Consider the following 10,810-nt stretch of genomic DNA (forward strand, 5'->3'; position numbering starts at 1 on the left):
CAGTCTCCTGCCCGGCGACAGGACAGGAAACGTCCCCATGGAAGCGAGCTCCGGAAACGCCGAGAAGCAGGTGTGTTGAGGCTCTGTGAGCCAGCGGCTTGTAGCACACGGAGCCCTCTTGGATGGACAGCAGTCGATGATTTCGGATGCCAAACCCCAGAGGACTCCTTCGTTTCACATTTTGCCGTTTCTGGGTATCTCTTCTGAAATCTCCAGGCACCTCCATGTACACCGCTGCCATTCTGAAAATTCTTTCAGTAAGAAGGCGGCTTTACACTTCGGGGCAGATTTCTTGCCATCCCCAGGGCTCTGGTGACATAAAACAGACAGGAGTAACGTAGGCTGTGTGCGCACAACTGGAGGAAGGCCCAGAAACTGGGGCCACCCACGCTGCTGCGGCGGCTCGCCAGAGCAGCCCGGCACTCCCACTGCCCGGGCTCCGAGAGCAGCTGCTTTGAGAGACCCCCGCACCAGAAGATTTGCTCCAGCTCCGCCGAGCCCACGCCCCTCCCCGCCCAGCCTGCGATCCTTACCCGGCGGCGCTTCTCCGTAAATCCTGCACAGAGCCATCTGGGCCTGAGTCACACCCGGGAGTCAAAGCACTATCATTTCACATTTTCAATTTTAGGTCCCCATGTTCACGCTGAGAGTGTCTTTCTTTATGAAAGATTTCATTCAATAGACATTCATTCAACGCATTTTTATTGAATACCTATTATGTGCCAAGCAATGTGAGCTGCCAAGATAAAACAATACAGACTGATTTACTGGTTTGAACTGTACATCCATTACTTACTTAGCTCACTATAAATAAGTTATGTACACATTTATCCGAACTCTCAGAGGCGAAAGAGGCACAGATAATTTTTAAGAGGATAATCCAAACATGCATCCTTATATAAAATAGCATACTTGCCGTCCTGGCTCAAAACTAGAGCTCTCTGCGGACTTTTTTTTTTTTTTTTTGTCTCTGGCAGTGGCTTTACAACATTTGGTGGAATTCTAGGAACCTATTCTAAGGAAATAATCAGATATATGGTCAAAGATTTATAATATATGGGTGGTCATGACAGTGTTACTTAAAAGAGGAAAAATGCAAACCCTCTGTTGAATAAGAGAGGTTTGATAAAATGTGTGCCTGTCTATAGGATGGCAAATCACTACAAATCATTACAAATCATTACAAAGCAAGTTTTAAAGAATATTTAGTGGTGTGGGAAAATGTTTCCCTTATATATTAAGATTTAAAACTCAGGATATAAAAATACACATGGTTTATGTTTTCAGTATGAGGGAATAGCCATATATCCAGAGAAAAAGAGACTGAGAGGATGGATACTGAAATTAACAATGTATCTCTGGGGGCAAAATCTTGCATAGCTTTTATTTTCTTCTTTCACTATTTTTAAAAAATATTATTTATTTTAGAGAGAGAGAGAGAGAATCTCAAGCAAACTCCGCACTGAGTGCGGAGCCCCCAGACAGGGCTCCATCTCACGATTCTGAGATCATGACCTGAGCCGAAATCAAGAGCCAGATGCTTAACCGACTGAGCCACCCAGGCACCCACTTCTTTCACTAACTTTTTAAATGTTCTGCATAATTGTTTACTATTTTTATAATTAAAAAAACAATAAACTTTTAAAAAATTGGTGCACTTTCCTCTGTGGAATTAGTTTTTAAATATTAAAAAGAAACGAAACTCATCTCCACCCCCTTCAACATCTTCACCTTTCCTCAAATAATACTCATTCTGGTTCTGTCACACTAACTCAAAACTTTTGAACCAATTTATAATATTGTGGCAAATTGTGTTTATGATACACTGTACAGGCAATTAAGTCTATCAATTTACTTTCTGATCGCATGAGGTATAATACCTTCACCTCCCCAAGCTATTGGAAAGATTGGACAACACAAAGAAGGGAGGGACCTAGTTCAGTGCCTGGCCCACAATGAGCCCCACTACCCCTTCCCTCCCACTCGGCCAGCATTTAGTCCCCTCACCCTTCCCTGCCTTGTATAATGTTAAATTCTTTTATAATAAACATTTCTTTTTCAATGTGGTAAAATATACATAACATTTACCATATTAACCTTTTTTAAGTGCCCAGTTTTGTGGCATGAAGTACACTGTTTTGCAATAATCACCATCATCCATCTCCAGAACTTTTTTCATATTCCCAAACTGTAACTTTGTACTCATTACAAAATAAATCCCCATTCCCTCATTCCGCTCTCTGTCTCTATGACTGTGACTACTCTATGGATCTCATGTAAGCAGAATCTTCTAGTACTTCTCCTTTTGCGACTGGCTTAATGCACTTTGCCTAATGTCCTCAAGGTCCATCTAATGTTGTGGCGTGTGTCCGAATTACCTTCTTTATTAAGGCTGAATAATATTACACTGTATGTCCATAGCACATTTGGTTTATCTGTTCATCTTTTGATGGACGCTTGGGTTACCTCCACCTTTTGGTTACTATGGATAAGCTGCTATGAACATGGGTGTGCAGATACCTGTTTGAGCAATTCTTCTGCTTGAAGTAGTGATCGCTGGATCATATGCTAATTCTATTTTTAATTTTCCAATGCATCACCCAACTGTTTTCATTAGTGGCTGCACCATTTTACATTTAATAGTGTTATTCACTTTTCTTCTCCCTAATTAAGTCTATACCTCCTTGGGATCAAGTGCATGCCCTTCTGAATCCCTCAGAGCAACTAGAAAATTGCCTCAAGCATTGCAGATGCTCAATAAATACTTGATGAATTTAAGTTCCTTTTTTCTAACTTCTAGAAGCTCATTTCCACAGTTGGTGTGTCCTTTTTCTCCTGCTCATTCTTCCCTTGGCTCTCATAAATGGTGATGGAGTCGATCTCTGCCAATAATCTCCATATCTTTAATGATGTATAAACTTTGGTCACGCAGCTTCCTCTTCAGTGTCACTCAGCTGTTAAGAGCTTGGGCAATGGAGTCAGAAAGACCTGGCCTCAAGTCCTGGCTCTGCCACTTGCAAGGCATATGACCTTGGGCGAGGTTCTAACCTCTTGTTTTAGATATTTCTTGCTGTATAACAACACACTCTGAAACTTAGTGGCTTGAAACAATAACCATTTCATTATTCATTACAATTCTGTGAGTCTGCTGAGTCAATTCTTGGACCCCACATGGTGTCCACTGGGGTCATTCACATGGCTGCATTCATTAGTGAGCTTGGCTAGGGTTCAAATAACCAAGAAGGCCTCACTCACATGTCTGGCCCCTCGGCAGGGAGGGCTAGAATCACTGGAGACTGGCTGGCCTTTTCTCTTTTTAATGAGTCTCTCATAAAAACTGGGCCTCCTTTTCTGTGAGGTCTCTCTCTCTCTCTCAACAGGTTAATGAGGCTTCTTTCCGTGGCAATTGGCTTTCAAGAGAACAAAAATGAAAACTGCCCATCTTCTTATGACGTAGACCAGAATGGGCCCAGTATCACTTCCAACGTATTCTACTGTTGAAAGCAGCCGTGGCTCAGCTGAGACTCGAGGGGAGGGGAAATACTGTAGAGAGCGACACTTGGTGGGAGGACGGCCATGTGCATCCTGGGATGGGGGCACTGGTGGACATATTTGCAGACAACCCATCTCTAAGCCTCTGCTTCCCCATCTGTAAGATGGGAGATAATAATAGTAGTTATTGATAGGATTATAGTGAAGAGTCAATGTGATAATGCGGGTAAGATCTGCACGAATCATGATTCCAATCATTATTATTGTGATTTTACTCCAAGGAGGGTGGAAGTTGTTCAGGCACCTTCTGAAATTCACTTCTCTTCTCTTTCTTTAGTAAGATCAATACCACGCTAATCATCACCACAAAGAGTACTGGGATCAACACAACAATCCCTATTCTCACTGCCACCAGCCAAGACTGGCCTCTTGGGAATCCTCAGGGCTTTCCAGTCCCCACACCCTTGCTCCTTACTTCCCCCCTGAGGTGCAGCTCTTGGAATGAGAGGTCATCACATAGTCTTTGGAGTTTACTTTCAAAATGCAAGAGCTTTCTGTAATTTGTTTTTATGAAATCAGCATTTTGCTTATTGAAACATTTTAATGCCTTCTTTGATCTATGAGATTGCATTATGTACTTTCATGAAAGAAAAATAAAAAGCAGAGGGTAGCACAAAATATACTCACCTCATAACTCAGATATTCAAAGAAAAATGTCATTTCCATGCTGATCTGGTTTTTCTCACCAAATCGTATCCATTGGTGAGTAGGAGGGAAGATTTGCTTGAGTCAATCTGATTTAAAGAGTAGTCTAATCTGTTCATCCAAAGAGTTCCTTCTAGAGTAGATCTCTTGGATAAAATGCTCTGTATCTTAGTCTTTCCCTTCTTTTAAGATGGTCTCTGGGTGTAAGTGGGATGATATGGCTATTGGTGCTTCCTGGACAAATGGAAGAGCCAGAGTCCTTGGGGCCATGTCCTATCCAGATCCTCTGGTCTCCATGGTGATGCCCCTTCTCCACCTACTGGCTGCTTGCCCTGCAGGCATTGGCAGCTGAAGCTGAGTCTGATAACTAGTCATTGACCTCTCTGGGTTTCTGCAGCACTCCTAACTGCCACTGGCCCGATTCCATTTTAGCTGCGTCCCTGTGGGTGCTGTGGCTTGGTGACTCAGGCAGTCTGATTTGCAGCCTTCTCTCTGGAACAACCTCGCTCCAATCCAACAACCTCTCTGGCATTCTCCACTGGGAAATTCTCAGCCCCTTCTGGGTTCAGCCTCCCTCTGGTTGACCACACTGTCAGCTCTATCACCTTAGCCTTTAGAAGTCTTGCTCTCTCAAATAATGCTTTGTTAAACATATTGTGTGTGGCTGGTAATTTCCAGGAACAGATACAGAAGATTGGAATTATTATATTTTAAGATGGTCCCATTTACCTCCAAAGTCACTATTACCAATTTATACTTTATTTCCCCATACCCATGTTAATTCTGGAGATTATCAACTTTATAAAGTTGGGCCAATATGATGGTTCTTAAAAAGGGATTTGAGTATTGCTAAGCGTTTTTTCTTATCTTTATTGACCATATCTATTCTGTGAATTTCCTGTTCATATCTTGACTTCTCTTTTTTATTGTTTTTTTTTTTTTTTCTTATGGATTTACATATCCAAGTGTCTACATTACCAGTTCTGGAGGCTGGAAGGTCCAAGATCAAGGTGTCTGCCAGGTGAGCATCTGGTGAGAGCTCTCCCTTGGGGTACAAAGTCTTCTTGCTGTGTCTTCATGTGGCCTTTCTTTGATGCATCCATATGGAACATGAAAGACCTCCCTCTTCTTATAAGACCACCAATCCTATCAGATTATGATCATTTAACCGGAATTACCTCCTAAAAGCCCTATCCCCAAATATTATCACATTGTAGGTTAGGGCTTCAATATATGAATGGGGGGAGGGGAGGCACATGGTTCAGTCCATAGCACCAGGGTACTATACATTTGTTTTATATATATATATATATATGAACGTATTTGTGTATGTATATGCATATATATGTATCTTCAAATATTGACTTTTAATTTTGTTAATTGTGTCTTCTGTTATAGAGAAGTTTTTAGTTTTGCTGAGTCAAATTCATTCACCTTTTCTTTACAGGTTCTTGTTTTTATGATTTAAGAAGGCCTTCTATACCCCAAAGGTCATAAACAAATGATTTGTTCTTCCACAGTTTAGAAGAATTTGTGCATAAGCCTTTTGAGACTGATGCCTTTTGCAGGGGCAGGAAGGAGGTATAGTTTTAACTGATAGTTTAATTTCTTTAATGGTTATTCATTTAAGGTTTCTACTTCTTGAACAAATGTTGGTTATTTATATTTTCCTAAAAAATCATCTATCTCATCTGGGTCTCAAATTCATTGGCATAAAGTTGTTCCTAACATTCCCTTTAAAAATTACCCTTCATATGTGTACATCTGTCCTTTTCACGCCTAATATTGCCTACTATTTTCTCTTTTTTATTAACTGTCCTAGCAAAATAATTTTTTGCCTTAAACAAACCTGTGGTTTTATTGATCAAGTTTGCTGATTTTTTCCCTCTATTTCATTAATTTCTGTTCCTCTATCAACTGATTAATTTCTTACCACTTATTTTGGCTTCCTTTTGTTTTTCTTCTCAATCTTTTTTATGTTCTAATAAATAAACGTAAGGCTAGAGTTTTCTTCTGAAAATTGCTTTGGCCATATCCCATTGGCTTTGATGTGTGCTGTTTTCATTGTGGTCCAGTTCCAAGTAGTTTATTTCCTCTTTAAACCAAGAGATCTTTAGAAGTGTTTTTATATTTCAGGAGCATAGACTGATTTTAGCTCCCTGTTTGTTAATTTCTAAATTTATTGCATTCTGGCCAATGAATGTGGCCTGTATAATAACAGTTTTTAAAAATATGTTGCCATTTCCTTTGGGCATAGAACAGAGCCAAATTTGGTGAGTTCTGTATGTGTGCTTTTAACTAAGACAAAAAAAAAAAAAGCTTAATATTGCATTATTTCTACCTTCCAGTTTTGTCATAGCTTCTGAGATAGGCAATCATTTAGTTGCCTTTGGTAACAAAACTTATCATTGACTAATTTATTCAATAGATATTCATTGAGTGCCTTCATGTTCTAGGCACCACAGGCTTTGGGGTACACAAAGGTGAGCAAAAACAGACATTCTCTGCCTTTATGAGTTTAGAGTCTAGTGAGAGAAGCAGACATGAGCCACATGATCACATCAGTGAGACAATGGGCCAAAGCAAAAATATTTGATTCTCGAATGCATATCACAGAAGATCCTGTCCTAGAGAAAGCTTTCCTGATATTTGAGCAGAGAGCCAAAAGGGGAACAGACATTCACTAGGAAAAGGGCTGGGAAGGGAGGAGAAAAGTGTTGTAGGCAGAATGGCATGTTGCAGGCCCTTTTGTGCAGTGTGAACAAGGTGTCCTGGGCCCTGGAGGTAGGCCAGTGTGCCTGCAGCACCCACAGCCGCGTGTTCAGAGTGCTGGCCAAAGCTGGGAGGAGCGCGTGCATGTCCGTGGTAGATGGAGAGGGGGTGCAGACCGTGCAAGGCCTTCTGAAGAGTCTTTGTCTTCATTTAAGAAAAATGGGAAGCCATTAAAAGACTTTAGGGAGCCTAAAAGGATCACATTTGTGGTTTTAAAAAATAAATTGAAGAGGAACTGGTCATGTTTGCTCTGGGAAGGTTTTTTTATTCCTTGATGCTGTGCACATAGAGGTCCTACTTCCCTTCTTGCTCCCTCCCTTTAGTGAAGTCAAACTAAACATGTTTAAGAAAAAGAATTGGCCAGTGCCTTGTCCATTAGAAGCCTACAAATTACCTTGTACATTTGGAACCAAGCCTGCCCTGGTGATAGATTATAATAATGATAACAACAACACTCACATTACAAAGAATGATAGCTATCATTTTTTGAGCATTTATTATGTGTCCTAGCTCTGTGCTGGATCCTCTTCAAGTTTTATCTCAATCTTTACAACCTTACATGATTTTTTTTTACCACATATATCAATCACTCTATCTGCCACCCCTTCTAAGGGAAACTTCCTTGCCTACCACCTCAGCTGAAGGAGGGCTGGCCCCAGTGGCTGCAATTTGTTCAAGGTAATCATCTTCAAACACATGCACACACAGACACACACATGCATGTGCACACAACTTGATTGGGTCAGAGGTGGTACTTGGACCCAATAGCAACCAATCCATTGGCCAGCCAGCAGTTTTTAGGGTATCACAACACAAAAAGCCTTGTCCAAATAAATTCTTGCCTTTAGAAATTTCAAGCTGGTATATAAAGGAAATCACTTAAGTGCAGAAAATGGATTTGGAAGATGAGAAGCCATGATGGGCCCGAGGGAGTTGAGGGCATGAGTAAGTAAAGGTATAAGTAAGCAGAAGCTGTGAGGTAGAGAAAAGATACCCAGGAGGAAGATGGAGAAACTGGTTCACAGGGAAGAGAAGTACACTCAAGAAGCTCAAGTCAGCTCTTGGAGAACAGCTGAGTCACGTGAATAATGGGCACCAGAGAAAGACTCCACATACTCATACCCTGGGATCCAAGGCCAGTCTCTGAAAGCCCAGCTACAGAGTGGTTCCTACTCTAAGCTTTGCATGAGATGCCTGCCTCCCTCACCAGGCCTTACCAGAGGCTCATTATGGAGTGTGGCTGAAGGAATCTCTGCTCCATGCAGCATATGGGACTCAGCATTCCCATGCACAGAGGAAGAAACAGAGGCTCAGAGGTTAAGTAACTTTCCCAAGTTGGTAGGGCAGAAAATCCAACTCAAATTAACATGAATGTAGAGCTTGTGTTCTTAAGCATAATACTATTCATATGGCAGTGACAGGAATTATCTGTTCAAAAATGTTTGTTCAAACCTTTAGTTTTTCTTACCTTGAAAACAAACACACAGGACATACAACTTTCAAATCAGCAAGCCAAATAACTTAGCATTGTTGGCCTATTAAGTATTATGGCTTAACAATAGCTAACACAAGAAGATCCTTGCTTTTGAGGGGACTGCACAAAAGCAGTGTTTTTGTGTCAGCTATTTGGGGAGTGGGGGTGGTGAGGTGGGGGCAGGGACACATCAGGAGATAGGTTTATAATTCCCCTTCCAAGAACTGGTTAGAGCCTTGTGGGTCTTGGATCTGATTATCCATTGACCCAGGGAATGGCCCTGGGTGAACTAGATCATGCAAAAGAAACTTCCAGCAATCATTGAGGAGTAGATTGCTGCTGATCTAGTTTTTAGTATTGGAGGGACAGAGCTGGGTGCCCAATCAACCCTAAATGTGGCCCTCTAAGTAGACTGTCCTCTTCCTTATAAAAGGGTTTCCACATGAAGTGGCAAGGAGAATGAATCCACAACATATTTAATGAGGGCCTAGAAATATGCGGCCTCCTGCCCAGGTAAAGAGCATAAAGATCAGAGTCTTGGGTCCACACAGTCTGAAGTAGGTCACCTTCACTGTGACACAGAAGGAAAAAAAAAAAAAAATCTCCGAGGCTGCAGGCTTCTGGTAAACCAACAACCCTTTCTTTCCTGAGACCTTTCTCAGAATTTGCGCACTGACCCAATCCCTCTCTGGATTGTTCCAGGTCTTGTGCTGAGGGCAGTGGGGATCCTCCTCTCCGTATCCCTTCCCAACCAACCCTTATATATCCTGAACCAACTGCAGCTGAAGACATTTCCTCTCTTGACCTTTGCCAAACCACCTTTTACCTAATTCCTGTGTTTACTCTGTTGAGAGGGATTGTGGCTAGCACCTAGAGACCAGACAGACCTACCAAGATAAGGCAGATGAGGATTAGGAAGTCCCAGTGGGATGCAACAAGCCAAGCCGTATGCTCCATGAGGGTCAGCCCACTAAGAGAGTCACAGAGTCTAATGCCAAAGATCAAAACCAAGCCTTGAGGGTGGCCTCAGGATTCCACAGATTATTACCTGTGTCTGTCTTTACTCTTCTTTCCTTATCCATATATCCTCTGCACTATTACTTACTTAACATTTTCTTCTAGGGGCACCTGGGTGGCTCAGTCGTTACGCGTCTGCCTTCGGCTCAGGTCATGATCCCAGAGTACTGGGCTCGAGCCCCACATCGGGCTCTCTGCTCCGCAGGAATCCTGCTTCTCCCTCTCCCACCCCCTTGCTTGTGTTCCCTCTTGCTGTCTCTCTCTCTGTGTCAAAAAATAAATTAAAAATCTTAAAAAAAAAAACCAAAAAAACATTTTCTTCTGAAATTTTGCTTTTTAACTTAATTAAATGAAATTTTATATCAGCACAGCAAATGAAAAATGAGGATCACTTGTCAAAACTAAAGAAAGACACCTTAAAGACAGATTTAACTGTTAAGGTAAAAATCATCTGTCCTTGTTTCACCTACAGTTTAGCTCACTGCCATTGGAGAATGCCTGCCTCGGTCTGGGGTGTCTGGGCCTGACCTAAAGTCAGCTCTGCATGGGGATCCTCTTTCCACCACCAGCAGTTGAGAGACCACAGACAGGTGACTTAAACTAGCTGAGCTTGTTTCCTTCCCTTTCAACTGGAGACAATGATAGTACCTGTTTTGTAGGGGTGTTGAAATATTGCAATGAGGGCAGTTGGCACAAGACCTACTTGTGGCGCATATTATCTACTCTGTAAATGCTTTCTGTTTTTTCCAGAGTTCTCCCTATATGTGCACTTGTGATTTTCAGACCATCTATCACAATGTTTGGGAACATCAGTAAGACCAAAATTCAACTTGCAATAAAAAGCATAGAAGCTAAAACCAGTGAGAAAGATATAATTACAGAGCTCTTATCAATAAGGACGAGAAACCGTAAACTAGAACAATGGTTTGTGAGGACCAATTAGCCAAGATTAAATGCATCTTTATGAAGGGGATCCAACGCTGCCTCCAAATAGAAGGTGTCACCCAGGTCCTCCTTAACATAACCCCCTCATTCAAATTGTTCTTTAAGGAAACCTAACTCTAGACTCTTGGCAGCACGGGCTGGAAGCAAATCGGGTCTGCTTGGGTCCAGAGTCCAGATCCTCAACCCTACTTGGCACAGCCTCAATCCCAGGTCTGAGCGTCACCATCATGCCCAGTTCAGGCCCGAGGTATGGCTCTCTGCAGTCAGGATGTCTCTCAGCCCAGGAGCATATTTGTGGCCAGGCCCCAGTCTCCAGCAGAGCAGCTCCAGACAATCTGCCACAGAATTTTCCCAAATGAAACATCCCCCTTCCTGTACAGCTTAGCTCCAGCCGCCTTGACCTCT

Source organism: Halichoerus grypus, chromosome 5 (assembly GCF_964656455.1).
Source record: "Halichoerus grypus chromosome 5, mHalGry1.hap1.1, whole genome shotgun sequence".
NCBI classification, from domain to species: domain Eukaryota; kingdom Metazoa; phylum Chordata; class Mammalia; order Carnivora; family Phocidae; genus Halichoerus; species Halichoerus grypus.